Source organism: Mastomys coucha, chromosome X (genome assembly GCF_008632895.1).
Source record: "Mastomys coucha isolate ucsf_1 chromosome X, UCSF_Mcou_1, whole genome shotgun sequence".
In the NCBI taxonomy this organism is placed as follows: Eukaryota; Metazoa; Chordata; class Mammalia; order Rodentia; family Muridae; genus Mastomys; species Mastomys coucha.
In genome coordinates this window covers 43,507,096-43,516,167 of record NC_045030.1, presented here as the reverse complement: position 1 = coordinate 43,516,167, position 9,072 = coordinate 43,507,096, and positions in this window count along the sequence as shown.

Sequence of the window (9,072 nt, the reverse complement as noted above, 5' to 3'; positions counted from 1 at the left end):
AAAAAAATCTATCAAGATGATATCTCAGTTCTGAACAACTATACCCCAAATACAAGGGCACCTACATTTATAAGAAAAATATTGATTAACCTAAAGTATAATTAATATTGGTAGACTTCAAAACCTCATTCTTACCAATTGACATAACTAATTATCCAGACATAAACTAAATAGAGAAATACTGAAACTAAGTGACTATCAATGTGTGTTCCTCTCACTGTTGTCCATTAAGGCCATTCTTTGCCACCTATGTGGCTGGAGCCTTGGGTCCCTCCATGTGTACTCTTTGGTTGGTGGTTCAATTTCTGGAAGCACCTCAGGGTCTGGTTGGTTGACACTGTTGCTCCATCCATTGGGCTGTGAAACCCCTCTGCTCCTTTATTCCCTTCTCCAACTCCTCTATCTTGAACACTGCACTCAGTCCAGTGGTTGGCTGCAAGCATTCACCTCTGTATTTGACAGGCTCTGGCAGAGCCTCTCAGGAGACAACTATATTAGGCTCCTGTCAGCAGTCACTTCAATAGTGGCCTGATTTGGTGACTGTATATGGGATGGATCCCCAGATGGGACAGTCTCTGGATGGTCATTTCTTCATTCTCTGCTCCACACTTTGTCTCTATATTTCCTCCTGTGAATATTTTGTTCGGCTTTGTAAAAAGCACTGAAGCATCCACACTTTGGTTTTCCTTCTTCTTGAGCTTCGTATGGTCTGTGAATTGTACCTTGGGCATTCTGAGCTTTTGGACTAATATCCACTTATCAGCGATTGCATACCATATGTTTTTCTTGGTGACTGGGTAACCTCATTCAGGATGATGTTTTCAAGTTCCATCCATTTGCCTAAGAATTTCAAGAATTCATTGTTTTTCATAGCTGAGTATTACTCCATTGTGTAAATGTACTACATTTTCTGTATCCATTCCTCTCTTGAGGGACATCTGGGTTGTTTCCAGCTTCTGGCTATTATAAATAAGGCTGCTATGAACATAGTGAAGCATGTGTCCTTATTACATGTTGGAGCATCTTCTGGGTATATGCTCAGGAGTGGTATAGCTGGGTCCTCTGGTAGTACTATGTTCAATTTTCTGAGGAACTGTCAGATTGATTTCCAGATTGGTTGTACCAGTTTGCAATCCCACAAGCAATGGAGGAGTGTTCCTCTTTCTCCACATCCTCAACAGAATCTGCTGTCACCTGAGTTTTTGATCTTAGCTTTTCTGACTAGTGTGAGGTAGAATCTCAGGGTTGTTTTGATTTGCATTTCCCTGATGACTAAGGATTTTGAATATTTCTTTAGGTGTTTCTCAGCCATTCACATTTCCTCAGTTGAGAATTCTCTCTTTAGCTCTGTTCCTCACTTTTTAATAGGATTATTTGGTTCTCTGGAGTCTAACTTCTTGAGTTCTTTGCATGTATTGGATATTAGCCCTCTATTGGATGTAGGATTGGTAAAGATCTTTTCCCAATCTGTTGGTTGCCATTTAGTCCTATTGACAGTGTCCTTTGCCTCACAGAAGATTTGCAATTTTATGAGGCCACATTTGCCAATTTTTTGTTTGTTTTTCAAGACAGGGTTTCTCTGTATAGCCCTGGCTGTCCTGGAACTCACTCTGTAGACCATGCTGGCCTGGAACTCAGAAATCTGCCTGCCTCTGCCTCCCAAGTGCCGGGATTAAAAGCATATGCCACCACTGCCTAGCCAGCCAAGAATTTGTCAATTCTTGATCTTAGAGTATAAGCCATTGTGGTTCTGTTCAGGAAAATTTCGTATGTGCCAATCTGTCCAAGACTTTCCCCCACTTTCTCTTCTATTAGATTCATTGTATCTAGTTTTATGTGAAGGTTCTTGATCAACTTAGACTTGAGCTATGTACAGGGAGAAAAAATGGATCTATTTGCATTCTTTTCCATATTGATCACCATTTGAACCAGCCATTTGTAGAAAATGCTGTCTTTTTTCCACTGGATGGTTCTCGCTCCTTTGTCAAAGATCAATTTACTGTAGGTGTGTCGATTCATTTCTGGGTCTTCAATTCTATTCCATTGATCTACCTGCCTGTCACTGTATCAATACGATGCAGATTTTGTCATTAACTCTCTGTAGTACAGCTTGAGGTCCAGGATGGTTATTAACCCAGAAGTTTTTTATTGCTGAGAATAATTTTTGCTATCCTGAGTTTTTTTGTTATTCCATATGAATTTGAGAATTGTTCTTTCTAATTTTATGAAGAATTGAGTTGGAATTATGATGGGGATTGCATTGAATCTATAGATTGCCTTTGGCAAGATGATCATTTTTACTATATCAATCCTGCCAATCCATGAGCATAGAGATATTTCCATATTCTAAGGTCTTCTATGATTTCTTTCTTCAGAGATTCGAAGATCTTGTCATTTATATCTTTCACTTGTTTCTTTAGAGTCACACCAATGTATTTTATCTTGCTTGTCACTATTGTGAAGGGTATCATTTCCCTAATTTCTTTCTTGGACCATTTGTCCCTTGAGTATAGGAAGGCTATTGATTTATTTGAATTAATTTTTCATCTAGCCACTTTGATGAAGTTGTTTATCAGGTTTAGAAGTTCTCTGGTGGAATTTTTTTGGGTCACTTAAGTATACTGTCATATCATCTGTAAATAGTGATATTTTGATGTCTCCCTTTCCAATTTGTATCCCTCTGACCTCCTTTTGTAGTAGGCTCTGATGATTTTTTGAATTTCCTGTTTCTGTTGTTATATCTCCCTTTTAATTTCTGATTTTGTTAATTTGAGTACTGTCTCTGTGCCCTCTGATTAGTCTGGCTAAGGGTTTATCTATCTTTTTGATTTTCTCAAAGAACCAGCTCCTGGTTTGGTTGATTCTTTGTATAGTTCTTTTTGTTTCTACATGTTCAATTTCAGCCCTGAGTTTGATTGTTTCCTGCCATCTACCCCCCTTGGGTGTATTTGCTTCTTTTTGTTCTAGAGCTTTCAGGTGTGCTGTTAAGCTGCTAGTGCATGCTCTCTCCAGTTTATTTTTGGAGGCACTCAGAACTATGTGTTTTCCTCTTGACACTGCTTTCATTGTGTCCCATAAGTTTGGATATGTTGTGCTTTCATTTTCATTAAATTCTAAAATATCTTTAATTTCTTTCTTTCTTTCCTCCTTGACCAAGTTATCATTGAGTAGGGTGTCATTCAGTTTTCATGTGTATGTGGACTTTCTTTTGTTTTTCCAACCTACTTCTTTATGCCTTTTAGCAGCAGTTGTGTATGCTAATCCTCAGCCTGATCCTGGCTGACATGATAGTGGATGCTTTATATTAACACTGTGTGCAGCAGTTCAACTTACTATTACATCCAGAATTATAATAATCTCATCAATTTGAGTTCCAAATCTCCCTCATATTGATGATCCATTAATATGGAAGCCATGCCATCACTGCTTCTCTGAATCATACTTCTCTAGTCCATATGTGAGATACCAGGTTCTTCTAGTCAGCATCAACATCTGGGCTCTGATCATTGTTATCTGCACTGAAGTGTTATCTGTAACACTGAAGTTTATTTTAATCATCATTTTCATAATATCATTTTATGCACATTTAAAGTTCAGTTCACATATGCTTTTTTGACATGTTGAATAGAAATTATTTTAAAGTTTAACTTATGTCATTTTATTTCTAGCAATTGCTTAAGGTGTGAATCATATGAAACCATGTTTTAAATTTTACATCAGTTTGTGATGGGTTCATAAGCTTGAATCATCTTGGAATTCAGCTTTACATTTTACATCCCACAAAATTGCATTTAGGAGTTATGATTTCAGAATCTGGTATTTGAGGTTAGTAACCATTTTCAAAGATTTATGCCACAGGGTAGATATTAATTAACACTTCCCAGAGAGTCCTCAAATTCAGAACAGAAAACTTTCTCTATGTGTTTAGGTATAATATGATGTTTGTAGAGTTATTAACTATGAAATCATGACTAACATAAATTTCAGTGCTGCAAAGCTCTGCAGACAACTGATTTCATCTTATGAAATCTGTGTTATTTCTGTGTTATGACACAGAGCAAAGAACTGCTTCCTACAGTTAAAAATGCTGGGAAGTCATAGTAATGTTGGTAGTAACAGTAGAATAACATATCAGAATTACTTCAGAACTACACACAAATGAGGTGAATTGTTAAGCAAAGATCCCATGAAAAAATAGTGCTTATCTTACTTGTGAAGCACAGGCTTTAGGTTGTGAATGTCAAAAGATAACTACCAAAATAAAAAAAGCTTTAGATAGGGATTATAATCATTCTATCATTTATGAGAATTTCAGAGATAGAATGAGTGGACCATCAGATTTACCCATATCCACCAGCAAGACCATGCACTAGAAACCTCAAACTGTGAACATTAGATTCCATAAGCAGTATTTTACAAAGCCTAATTAATCTGAGGAAGTTGTGACCACTCTCTGCATGGGAGCAATAAGTCATCAAAGTGTCCTCCTAGAAGAGTACCCTGATTATCCTGCCAGAGTCTTCATTCCAGCAAAGCAGTAAGGCCACATTCTACACTGATTATTCGATGAGAACCTGATTGATTGTCCATGCAGGCTTCTTTGCCCAGATGAATAGACATCCTGTGACTCTTCACTGCACACTGGACTCAGACTCATTTCTATGGTTTCTGGGATGAGAGTGCCAAGGCTTTGATAACTGTGTATTGAATGAGCATTTTGGAGCTCTTATTCAAGTAGTTAAGCTGAACAGTGAGACTGGAGCAGCGCCAGACTTGGAGGATGAGGACCTGTGAGACACCTGTGCCTCCAGAATTCCTACCTCACATTGCTAAATCTCTCTGGTGATGAAACAAAGGTGCTTAGAGACATTCGACTCTATGATTAGCCAGTCTTCCATTACCCAGTATGTTCCTCTCTTTCTATCATTTATCTCCAGAGATGCATACATTCCTTACTGAAGACAGACATTTTATACTCTTTTCATTTTGTCTTTTGGACAATCGTAAATTGTACTAAAGTAAGGTAACTTAGTAAAATTACGGAAAATGAGAAGTGCATTCTGTTGGTGGACATGAAGTAACCAGGAGAATAGTCAGATTAAGGCCCAAAGTCTGGGACTTTACCAAATGTTCTATATCTGCAGGAGGACCAGGGGTCTTACTGTGAGTTACTCTTGCTATGATCATGCACCATTACAAAGGAACATTGATTGAAAATATTTATTTGACCAACACTTATACATTGCCATTGCTGCTCATTATGATAAGAAATCAGACAGGAACTTAAACAGGGCAGGAAACTAGTGGGAAGAGCTAATGCATTAGGATCAGCATACAAATTCAAGTTGGTATTACAGTATTCATGCTCTCTATTGAAATCACAGGAAATGGCATGAGACTAATGTGGGCTGCACTTCTGTGCTATATCCCAGTGATTTTGAGTGCTCTATTTCTGAATTGTTGAAATTAGATTTCATATTTGGCTACCAATATATTTATCCTGGTATTTTCAAGACTAGGTAAAATGCTCTTGTGTCTTCTGGCATTAGGTGAGCTCAGAGTGTGGCCATTACTGGAGCCTTCTTCTTCATTGGATGCATGTTTCTGACCTTGGCTTGGCATTATTATGTATTGTCAGGACATGAAGTAACAACAAAAACATTTTGTAATTAGTTCATAATTAACAGATCTGAAAACCAGCAACAGAAACTCTTTCACTGCTCTGTCTCAGAAACAGTGCTTCGCACAAGTGGATGGACCTGATGATGGCAGAGCAGAACAGAGAATGTAGAATCACTCCGGAGAACACCTGTAATGTTCCTGCCAGCATCTTCTCGATATCTGCCTACTTTGTGAACCCAGGAAAACAGAGACTATTCCTTTCATTTTTTTCCAGAACTCATAGGAGACCAATGTGTTGGAGACCAAGCTATGCCATTATCATGGGCAATACAATTCTAGGACAATCTTACAATCTTAGACAGTTTTCCATGTTGTATAATGCTTTGCTTGAACAATCATTACCCCCTGGTGCCTAATACCCTCTTAGTCTTTTAGCTGAGGTCTGGTACGTTCAGGGTGGTATGGCCATAGAACCTCCTACTCTTTTATAGAAATACCATCCATATGAACCACATACAATTGAGAATTATGTTATATGCTTGTTTTAAGTGCCACACTGAGTTCTGATGAAGAATTTTAACTCAAAATTAACCAACCATCCCTTACACCATGTTTCTGGGACAGCAAAGAAGATCCTTAGAAGCCTGGGTTAAGGGAAAACAAATTAATGTGTTAAAAAGGAAAAACATTTGGTTTATGAAATTCTTGGGGAATTAAGTAAGGTAAAGTATAACACATAAGGAGAGACAATGAAAGAAGAGACGTGACCCCTTGAGTGGGTTAGGAGGTGTTTGAAGCTAAGTGAAGCTCCCTGAGTATCACTAGGTATATTAGCCTCATGACACTGCTGGAGCCTTACACATATTTTTATTATCAACAGCAGACATCGGTCTCTGCTGAGTCTGTTGCGTATGGTTTGTGTGATGACAATGGAGAGACTGAACATCATCTGGTACATGGGTCATAAGCCTGCTTTCCATGTTTGCTCTAACTTGTTCCACATAGCGCTCTAAGGAGGGAATCTTACTGAGTCTCTGCCCTTTGTCTAGGGTTTCACAGTCTCAAGGGTTCTTTGGTTCTTTGGGATATGACTCTGGTCCTCATAGAGATTAACTTCTGCCTTGTGTGATACTCTGCATTTTGTTCAAATTAGATTTTATCTTATATATAAGTTGTCTATAATTCGACGAATGATATAGCTCTATGCTTCAAGTTCTACTGTACCAGCAGAATGATCTGTGTTTAGTTTCCCATGGATACAAAAGTGATAGGTTTGTTAGACTTCTTTCCAGTAAGCCTATCTCTTAGATGTGGATATAGTGTAATTATTGGAACTCACTGGCTAGTCAGTCTAGCAAGGTGGAAAGATCCAGGCCCAGTGATGGCCTTTATTTTAAATTTTTTGTGTAGATTGATAGAAAAAGACTTCTCATCTCAATACACACACACACACACACACACACACACACACACACACACACACACAAAGAAACTCACATATAGCCTGAGAGAGAAAAAGACAGAGAGACACAGAAGTAAAGGTAGAAAGACAGAAACAGAAAAAACAGAGACAGAGAGAACAATAAACACAAAACAGACGTACAGAGTCAGAAATAATATAATAAATAAATAAATACAAAACATGTATAACACAGAAAAGTTGAATAAACATTTGTATACTTCAAGGGTTACTACATACTATACTTATAGATAGAATCCATGTAGAGTTACAATCCAGGCACCAAAGAGTCTATCCCTTCATTACCCTTATTGTTTAAAAAAAAATTTTAGTTATTTACATTTAAAATATTGTTTCCCAGAATCCCCTCTCAGATTTCTTCTCCCCATAACCCATCCTCTTTGCCTCTGAGAGAGTGCCCCCTGGACTGTACCTTCCCTGGGTATCAAACCTCTATAGCATTAGGTGCATCCTCTCCCACTTGGGCCAGAGAAGGCATTCAGCCCTCTGTTACATATGTGTTGGGAGCCTCAGACCAGCCTATGTATGCTCTTTGGTTGCTGGCTTAGTCTCTGGGAGCTTCCATGAGTCCAGGTTACTTGACACTGTTGGTCTTCCTAGGGGGTGGCTATCCCCTTCAGATCCTTCATTCCTTCCTCTAAATCTTGCATAGGGGTCCCAGACAAAAGTCCAGTGCTTAGCTGTAAGTGTCTGCATCTGTCTTAGTCAGCTGCTAATAGAGGCTCTCAGGGGTCAGCCATGCTAGCTTCCTGTCTGCAAACACCACACAGCATTGTCAATAGTGCCCACCCACTGGATGAAACCCAAGTTGAGCCGGTCATTGGTTGGCCATTCCTTCAGCCTCTGCTCCAGGTGTATCCCTGTTTGTTTTTTTGTTTGCTTGTTTGTTTGTGTTGACAGGAACAACTTTGGGACAAATATTTTTAAAGCGGGTTGAGGGATGGAGACACCAACCAATCTTCCATGAATCTTGAACAGACTGTACCTTACTGTAACTTAAAGCTCTGTGTGCTCTTAGCGCCCCCTGCAGGTTCTGGGTGCACTGCAGGAGGTTTACATTTGAGCTTGCAGTAACATTCACGGACTGTCTCTTGCACAGTAACACGTGGCTGTGTCCTCCAATCTCACATTGCTCATTTGCAGGTACAGGGTGTTCTTGGCATTGCCTCTGGAGATGGTGAATCAGTCCTTAAGAGTGTCTGCATAGTAGATGTAACCACCACCACTACTAATGGATGCAAGCCACTCCATGTCCTTCTCTGGAAGCTGGAGGACCCAGGCCACGTAATAGTTACTGAAAGTGAATCCAGAGGCTGCACAGGAGAGTTTCAGAGACCTTCCAACCTGCACTAGGCCTCCCCCTGATTCCACTGGCTGCTCTTCACACTGGACAACTGAAAAAAGTGAATACTGCATATTATGTAAATTTGTTTTTGTCAAGGAATATCTTGTTTTGTCCATCTATGGTAATTGAGAGTATTGTTGCATATAGTAGCCTGGGCTGGCACTTGTGTTCTTGTAGGATCTGTATGACATCTGCCCAGGATCTTCTAGCTTTCATAGTCTCTGGTGAGGAGTCTGGTGTAATTCTGATAGGTCTGCCTTTATATGTTACTTGACCTTTTCCCCTCATCTGCTTTTAATATTCTTTCTTTGTTTTGTACATTTGGTGTTTTGACTATTATGTGGTGGAAGGAATTTCTTTTCTGGTTCAAACTATTTGGAGTTCTGTAGGCTTCTTGTATATTCATGGGCATCTCTTTTTTTAGGTTAGGGAAGTTTTCTTCTATAATTTTGTTGAAGATATTTACTGGCCCATTACCTTGGGAGTCTTCACTCTCTTCTATACCTATTATCCTTAGGTTTGGTCTTCTCATTGTGTACTCGATTTCCTGAAAGTTTTGTGTTAGGACCATTTTGCATCTTAGGTTTTCTTTGACTGTTGTGTCAATGTTTTCTATGGTGTCTTC